At 36.9% G+C, this 9,661-nt stretch overlaps 2 pseudogenes; both read right to left on the minus strand.

The window, feature by feature from the left end:
* Positions 1-258: 258 nt before the first annotated feature.
* Positions 259-1,051, minus strand: LOC149228642 (putative UDP-arabinose 4-epimerase 2 pseudogene; annotated as a pseudogene).
* Positions 1,052-3,186: 2,135 nt separating this feature from the next.
* Positions 3,187-4,357, minus strand: LOC149228643 (protein-tyrosine-phosphatase MKP1 pseudogene; annotated as a pseudogene).
* Between the last annotated feature and the right edge of the window lie 5,304 nt (positions 4,358-9,661).

Genomic DNA, 9,661 nt, shown 5'->3' on the forward strand with positions numbered 1-9,661 from the left:
TTCGCCATTTACCACTTCATTGATGGAAGAGTTATAAGACCTTTTTTCTTGTGATGCAAGATGCAAAATTAATGATTGATTGTGTTCATTTTCTGTGGTTGCAAATTATATTTCTCATGAAACACATATTTCATTAACTATGCTCAACTTACAACCTTTCTTATATTCACAAATACATAATTTTTTTATTCTAGACAAACAAAATTACTTTAGGGTGAATATTATCTAGTTGCTCTTTCACATCATCGAAAAAATTAGTTACTTGGATATAATGCCCATTGTCGCATAAAAACATGCACCAAAAATGTGACCGTAATTTTGTAACTCTTGTCTTGGTTGGCTCACCAAGCCTCCCTTCAGGATTTGAGCCTATAATATTAAAGTACATTAAAATGTTACACACCCATATTTGAGCTTCTTGCATAGTCATAAATTATCTCCTTTTACATTTTATTAGCTTTTCCATATGAAATTAAGTATCTTTAGTTATTGGTATTGTCGTGTGTTCTCCATATGTTGCATAGGTTCTAGAATAAATAACTCTCTTCACATTATTGGCAAACTTTGCTTCCAAAATTGTCAAGGCATTTGATGTAATATTGTGAAAGTACCTTAGTGGATCGAGAGTATTCTCTCCAAGATAAGGAAACATAGCAAAATTTATGGCCGCATCAAATGCATTCTCTTAAAATATTTCATCTACAACCTTTTGTCACCCAAGTCACCATAAATGAACTGAAGTTGATTAGGATGTGGAGAAAACTACTGGAATACATGAACAACTAAATTTCTATAAGACAGATTACCCACTATTGTCACCATGTGACCATCTTCTAACAATTGTAGAGAAGCACATGATCTAATATATCCTTCCCCTACCGATGACTAGGATGTGTTGGACACCCTCTTCATGCTTAGAAAACTCATGGTGGATGGTAGAAACAGTGTGTGAGGAATGTTGTAGCATAATCATGCATAGTACAATTAGAGAGACTACCAATACAACTTCTAGTTTCATATTCGTCCTTGTCCTTAGAGCACCATAGCCCATTTCTGAGGATGACCAAGTTTTATTAATGAATGGAGAAGTCGTATGACAAATTACATAGGACTTGGGAATTTGTAAATTCTTCATTCATTGGTGTTTCCATCTATTTTACTCTAAATATTATAAAATATGTGTTCAAGTTTTCTAATGATAACTAGTATAAAAACAACCCAATTCCTAGTACATAATCAACAACAATTGTTTTTCCAAATTAATTCCAAAATTGACTATACGTAAATAGGATCTCACATATAGTTTTTTTTACCAACTAAAAAAACATATACTTATACTATTATGTTTTTTTTTTAACCAGTGTTCAAATCATTTTCTTCATACTTACTCTCAACTATACTTGTCATTATTCTATCAGCGTTATTAATGACCCACTTTGTAAACTTAGGTGTAGATATAACTCTCTTAAATATTTCTTATATACATTTCATTGGCCTCAACCAATAATGATGTTATCCCAAAACTCACTTGGTTCTTCATTTTCTCTAACTACCCCGATAGGAATATCCCATTGTAGATTGATTCACTCCAAGAAACCATGACCAACTTGTACCCAATAAATATCTCTTAATTGACTTCCACCTATGCCACCATCCACTTTAACTATTTATTTCTCATCCACCAAATCACAACGTACCCATAGACTACGTTTGAACAATTTGCATCCCCATGGTATTTGCTTGGTGCTAATAAACCGCAAATTTCTTTAGAATCAATATAATCTGCATTGGACATGTTAATTTTTTTCTATATTTGGCCACTCATACACAATTGTGGACACTCCCATTCATGGTCATTGTTCTCCTTCAATCTACATGTATGGGGTTACTTATTGTTGATAGAGGAAGGATCAAAGATATATTGGGTAAGTGATGAAGCTTCTAACATTGAAACGTATAATTTATTTTCCCTCTTGTATATTTTTCCAAGTCAAATGTCTTTATTATGTATAATTTCGTTGTTTTTGGAAAATAGTTTTTGTTCTTGTTGGCTTACTCCATGACACACTTCATCATAAGCCTATTTTTGTTCTTGTTGGCTTACTCCATAATACACTTCATCATAAGCCTCAAATAGGAATTATGAATCTCCATTTTTTCTCCTACTTTTCTCTTTAGTGATAGAAAAAGGAGCATAAGTGTCTAATGAGTCACCTTTTGAAGACAAGATAGTATCATCAATTAGTGTTGCTAACTCTAAATATGGGGAGTTACCTCCTCTACGTTGTACCAAAGAAAAAGGAGAACCCTTATATGGAAAAGAAATAAAGTTTGTGATCATTTCAAAAGAAGAGTTGGATTTGACAAAGGGCTTAGATAAATTTTATACTATTGATGGTGATTGAGATGATGAAAAAAAACCAAGCAGAGGAACCAGGTGATGAAGTATCTAAAAAAGACAATGATGATGGTGAAGAAGACTTAGAGTTAATTATTGAATCTAGACGAAGTGAGGTGAGAGAAAGATAAGAAGAAATAGATATTATAGGATCTAGAAATAAAAGTTCCATGTCCTTGTGAGCACTCAAGACCAAAATACATTAGGGGAATTTCAAGGTATAAAATGGGCCTCCTAAGGAAATTATAAAATAACAGTGGAAATAATAAAATAAGATTTGATTACACCATCAAAATTTAGAGGGAAAAAAGAAAAAACTATTTTTTCAACTCGTATTTTAAACTTATATCCCTATGGGTTTACTCAAATTTTTAGTGGAAACACTCGTTGGATGCATAATTTTATTATTCATCTAAGTAGTACCCATGTTACATACTTTCAATCGACCCTGCTACACAAAAAATGAGAAATACATAAAAAAACATGATTGCAATCACGTTTTTCCATGTATTTCTTATTTTTCATGTAGCAGGCTGCATCGAAAGTATGCAACATGGGTATTCCTTGGAAGAGGAATTAAATTTTCATCCAACAAGTATTCTCACTCAAAATTTGAGTAAAACCTTAGGGAGATATGTTTAAAATACGAGTTGAAAAAATAGTTTTATTATTTTATTATTTTTTATCATTTTACTTTTTTATTCCGAAAATGGTGAATCATCCCCCATGGTTAACGTCATCATCTTGAATCCTATTGGTTCTTATAAAGTTTATTTTTGTTGTAAATTTTATCTTAGGAGGCCCATTTTAGACCTCCAAATTCCCCTAATGGTTATGTTTCCAGTTGCTTTCAAAGTTGTAATGAACTCTTTTACACTGCCAAGTGCCACTCACAAATCTACATCATAATTTACCCCAACCACTTTGTCTTGTCAAAAGGTGTGTTTCAACTACATAACCTGATATATAAAATGGTGGTAGAACCCCTCCTATAATTGCTCTCCTAAATAGAAAAAACATCTATATCATATGATTCTACCATCTTGTTTCCAACACCCACCGTGTGTGTTACCTCGGCCTCCTCTTTGCCAAAGAAAAATATTCCTAGGACGTCTTTCCCCACACTATTTCACATATTCTTATAATCATCGAATAAGAGAGGGGTTTTCAAAAAAACATCCTATCATTCCTTAGTTTCATGCCCTTTGTCAATAATGATAATTGGACCCTGAGCTCTTTTATATCCTACAACTTGCAAAGTAACAGAATTTCCCATCCTTTCCATTTTAGAGTCACAACTTTGTCCAATCTACACATATATTGAAGATGGCATACGTACAATAAAAGCCCCTCTGGAATCCAATGCATCTACACCAGGCTTACCCACTACTTTTGCAACTAAATGTAAAGAAGTGCATGGAGAATGAGAGTTTATTCTATGCATCCCTAGCAAAGAGGCAGGACTCATTGGAGCCACTATACCCTTTTCTAACATTGTAATAATTGGAACAAAAACCAATGTTTGGATTTTTGATACCATGGATTTCTTTAACATATTGAACTACATCTTCAAACCTTCGACCCTTTCTCCACATAAGATATATAATTACCAAGGAGTTTGAATGTGACACTCATTGGCAGCAATGGACAAGAACTCTACCAATTAGTTCTCTTACCTCCTTAAAATAATCAAACACATCATACATGATAATTGTGATGTATTAGGAAGGGCTATCTTGCAACCACACTGTCATGTACACCAAATCTAGCTTAAAATATTCTTGACAAAAAAAACTAACACAATTCAATACATGGGTTTTCCCATTCTCGTAGAGAACCTATATATTTCTAACAACAATTCAGTACATGGGTTTTTCCATTCTCATAGAGAACCTATATATGTCTAACAACAACATCACTTCCTAGATAGATGTGTTTGGAAACACTTAAGAATTCCATACTAAAGAATGAAAAATTATCCCTCTTTAGCTATGACTATGTTGATAGAGTATTTCATTGAAATAATCTGAAGTCAAGTTTAATGCTTAGGGTATTTATTTTTCTTACAATTCTCTTGACCCCAAGTGTTGTAGGCTTTGTCATTCTCCAAACTATTTTCAAAGTTCCAATGTCATTATTTTCATGGATATCCTTGCCATGTTGCTGAGTTGTGAAGTCAACATATACATAGAGCACACTTAAAAATGGTGACTTGATTGGGTTTCACATCTACCAGTTGTATCTGATGAAAAAGTTCCAAAACCCCAGTGGCATGTCCATTTTGGGCATAACCCATGATCATCGCAGTCCATAAAAACATATATTTTTTTAGATATTTCATCAAGCACCCTCTTGTATAGATGATAGGGTAGCACATTCTTGGAGTGTGCTAAGAATATGACTTGGCTAGGTACTATATATGTTGATTTCATCAGGTTGATGAGTGTTAAAACCTCACCTAAACCCCCTTTCATGGAATACTCCCTTAACATTGCAGTCCATGTTAGAGTCGGTCTTTACAGCCCTCCGTCAGAGACCTTTTCACTTTTGCATATCATTTTTAGGTGTCTCGCCCGTTCCACTTCGTTGCATTTCGTTAGGGGCATGCCATTAACTGACGAGGGGGTCTGGTTGTCTTGTGTTTCCTCATGCTTGTCCCTGCAGGGTTAGTCAAAAATTTCTTAAAAATCACCAAAGTATATGATCATTGCATTCATCGTCATAAAATATTAGTTTCGTTAAAAAATTCTTTAGTCCTAGAGTCTAGGGTTTTCAGTCCTTTGCATACACATAATAAAAGCCCGTAGGCCATGAGGTTGGTTTCAAAAGATTCTCATTTAATATTTTTCTCAGAAAGCATTTAAAAACATTTTTAGTCCAAAACTCTATTTTGGAACTAAAAATTGTTATTGTAAATAATTGTATTTGTTTTATCTCAAAAAAGTTTCAGAGCAAGCCTCTGATCTTTTCCAAAGCCAAAATGCCGGATCCCTGCAAAAATCAACAAAGTATTATCAGTCCAAAACTCAGAAAAAGCAAGAGAAAGTCAAAGAGCAGTATTGTATTAAAAGATCAAATGTCAAAGTGCTGAAACATTATAAAGTGGGTTATTAAACAAATTTAAATCAAATCTGATTTGATGAGATATTTTCTTCACATATAAAAGGGGCAAACAAGTTCATTTGTTCAAAAATCCCAAGGCAAAAATCGTGTTTGAGCTTTTGGAAGGCCGAAGCCGTGTTTCATACCCGTGGACAGCGTTTGGAGGCGTGCGCTACCCATACAAGGTGTGCGCTACGCACTGGGCCTCACCAGCCAGTGTAAAAAACCACAGGCGCTATGCACACAGTGTGCGCTACGCGTTGGGTTCGTGCGCTAAGCACACAGTTACAGCACCAAGAAATTTTTGATAATACGGCCAGATCTTGCCAAATCGACTTCAAAGCTTGCAAGTAGGTTTTCAATGGCTGCTCAGTCAATTTTAAAATGTTTGTAGTGTGTTTAAGGTGAGAAATTTGATGTGTTGGGTGTAGAAAAGTGAAACCCTATGCTCATACCAAAATCATCCCTTAGGGTTTTAAAGGCATGTGGGTGGCTTTGTGAAGATTTTCCCATTCTCCATTGGTGAAATACAGTCCCATACTCATTTGTCAAGTTTTAGCCAACATCACAAAGGGTGCACATTACACTTTTGTTCATTTGTCAAAATTTTCCTTGTGATCAAAACAGTGACAGTTTTATGCCAATCCACTGAAACAAAGTTATTACCACTGTGACTTGTTTCCTATGATGCTTTGGTAAACATATTTGGGTTTCGAGTATGCATTGAAATTTTGATTTCACCACACCTATATCAACATACATATTGTAGACATCTTGTTTTCAAAGCCATGTCAGACACAGATTCAGTTTATGAGCAGGAGTATGACAGTGATTCCACAACAGAGGGTAATGTGCCATGGAGGCCTCGCAGAGGTGGCAAAGGTGGTAAGCATCTCAGGGAAGAGCCTACTTCTTTGGTTTAATTGCAGGCTCTCCCACTTGCAATGGATTGTTTTCGTCATTAGTCATGCTATCACTATTGTGAGTTAATTTCACAAATCCAGCATCATCGTGAACTAGCTCGTTTGTTTGTTCTACATTTACATGATGGCCATGTAAACCTGGCCGGAGTTGATTTCATTTTGTCACCAGAAACTATTGCAAAGGCCACTGGGATACCAAATATTGGAGAGAAATGGAATAAGTGTCAGCAGTTAGAGAAATCCTACTATGAGCCATACATCAAACCTGGATATATGAGGCACCTGAGCAGGGTTTTTCTGTTCCAATACCTGAGTGATGAGTTTGCACCTTTGATGAAACTCATCATTCGGTATTTCAGTTGTGAGGGCAGATTCTCGCGTCTTTATGCGTACCATGTCCATTTTTTGATGCATTTTACAAGGGTACGTATGATGAACATTCCATACTTCATGTATCGCAACATAGAGAGGATGGTGTTTTTGGTACAAAAGAAGACCCCAGCGCAGCAGCATAGAAGTATTTATCATTACGCGCTGATCAAGATCGTAGTGGTTCATCAGTTGGCACAGCAAGGCATTACTTGGGAGGATTTTATTTCTCGTGACTTTTTCACAGCGCCACAGCCACCTCCAAAGATAGTTCATGATGAGGGAGAGCCTTCACATCAGTTTGACAATCCTGAGACCAAGCATGTCAATGCTCCAGTATATGTGACATATCAGCGAGGCCTTATTTGCAGCTACATGACGAGTACTATCTCCACATGGCGTGGAAGGGGTCTGGCCTTCTTCTTCAGTACAGGTATAGGTTCAGGACAGGGGCAAGAGGTCAATATATGAGGAGGGCCATTCAGGAGGTCATGATGTTGATGTTACATTGAGTGATGTGGATAGGAGCTCTCCTAGCTCAAAGCTAAAAGAGATCATCCAAGAGAAGAAGGCCGAGATTGACAGCTTGAATGAGAAGTTACTAAAGGCAGAATGTCTTATCAAATATTTGGATCAGTGCAATAAGAAGCTAGAGGATGAGCATACACTTATAGAGCTACGACAAATTCGTGAAAACCGAAGGTTGGCCCGAAAAAGACCTGGCGATTTGACACCTGTTGAGCGGCAATTTTGGCTTGAGAAAGTCAATCGACATCTGGAGGAGTTGTTGGCGAAGGCCAATAGAGACAAAGACATGCTCCATCACATGAAACATCATTATTGGGCTCGGATGCATGTCGGCAAAGCAAAAATGAAGATTTTGAAAAAGAGGTTGAGCAAAGCACTAAAACGATGAAAGAGGCTAGATCCACTTCGAGTTTTGGTCGAGGCTTCACTGGCTAAACATGATACATGATGGAGGGTCTTTGCTTCGAATTTGAGCAAATTCGGAGAAATTTTTGTCATTTTGAAATTTTTGGTCCCAAAAACAGTTTTTTCAGCTGTACGAGTAGCGCGTCGACGCGCTCGCTTTTGATTGGGACACTTGCTGGAGGAAAACTTTGTATTTTTGGGTTTTTCATGGTAAGTTATGCATGCTCAGTTATTTCCGAAGCATTTCATCAAATTCTGGATGATCAAAAGGCCCAAAAACACCATCAAAACCACCTTGCTACCACCTTTTGCAACAGCAGGAAGTACTTCTGGGAGAATGCAATTGTGAGGGGGAAAATGAGCTCCAAATTGGGAAATTCCACTTGGGTTGGATAGCAGACATCCAGATCTTTCCAACCAGCTATTGTGAGATTGATTTTGATGTCGGGAAGTGCCCCAAAAACAGGCTGAAAGGTGCACTACGCATAGAGATCAGGGCGCTACGCATAGAGGTTTTTAATCAAATTTTCATCCTCCAGCTCAGGAATTCGGCCAGTTTTCACCAGTTTCACTCCTTGATGTGATTTTTGACCTAGCATGATGTAATTTGATGTATATGAGGTAACTTGGCACTTATTTACCTTATTCTAGATGATTCCTTCACAAAATAGCAAAAAATTAATGTAATGAATCAGTTTCCTTCTTTTTAGAGGCAGGTTGTTTTGGTCACCTAGATTCTTGCTCCATGTTTAGAATTTGTTCAAACTGCTCCTAGAAGGAGGAGCTCGACCCCTAGAGGTTAGGGAATGGGTTGGCTTGATCTATATATGTAAATTTTCAGTTAGTAGCAAGGGTTGGACTCTTGGGAACATTTTGGCACACTATTGTACATATTTTTCATATTTTGGCTAAGGAAAGATCAGAGGTTTTGCAGCACCTGTTGGGATTCTTGTGGCTTTCAGTTCTTGATGGTGTTATCCCTCAATTTATTGTAAGTTTATTCATGTTTAAACGTATGACATTCCCTTCTTATGCTTCTGAAACTAAATGAATGAGTAAATGAGGTTGAATTCATTGTTCGCAGTGCTCTTCCTTTAAATTTGTTTAGTTTTACATGTTTTCGCCAGTTTGAAGAGGATCCATGTTCTCCTTTGCCCTCTTCAGCTCCTTGTCATTCTGATCCATCCATACACCTGATCAAAGGCATCAAGACTACTTCCTACCTCGCCCCAACTCGAATTCTGCAAAGATCTGACCTTAATCCCCAAACCCAAAATTGGTTTTCCCGTTTCTCCAACAAAAAACTCAAAAATCTAAATCAAACTTTCCTATCTCTTTACTAGCCTAAAATCCGTATTAATTTTGAGTCATCTCATCCCTTTTGAAGACCTTTTGCTGAGATAGACCCGGAGAGAGCCCTCTCTTGTCCTTGTAGGGCTAGCTACGAGGCTGAGCTTGGTTTGATGTGGCCTTGAGTTTTGCCTTCCTCATCCTGAGGCAGATTTGAGCGCTAACATAGTGGCGACCATACTGGGGAAGAAAATTGTTATTGTTTGCTGGTTGATGTGTTTGTTTCATGAGTCTTAGACGGAGTCTGAAGTCATGCCAGGTAGCCTTCGAAACGCTTTTGCTATGCATAAGCGGAAGTAGATAAAAGCTGCTTCAGTCGATCTCCGGTGAGCTTGTGAATGTAGCACTTGATTTGCAATTTACCCCAGTATACTTATTTGTTCTAGACCTTGGATGATTGAGTCTAGAAGTTGATAAGCTGAAAAATTTGTTTGTGTCCCTTTGATTGTTCGAAACAATTCCACACTGGCTTCCAAAAGATACACGAGATTAAATCCTGATCCAGATCCACCTCCAGTATATGAGAACCCAAATTTGATTGCGAGAATACACCGATGAGAAAGTCCCATAATTCCTTTGTTTAAGT

The sequence above is a fragment of the Pinus tabuliformis genome, chromosome J (assembly GCF_031772625.1).
Source record: "Pinus tabuliformis cultivar Carrire ecotype Pingquan chromosome J, CPIR1, whole genome shotgun sequence".
Classification (NCBI taxonomy): domain Eukaryota; kingdom Viridiplantae; phylum Streptophyta; class Pinopsida; order Pinales; family Pinaceae; genus Pinus; species Pinus tabuliformis.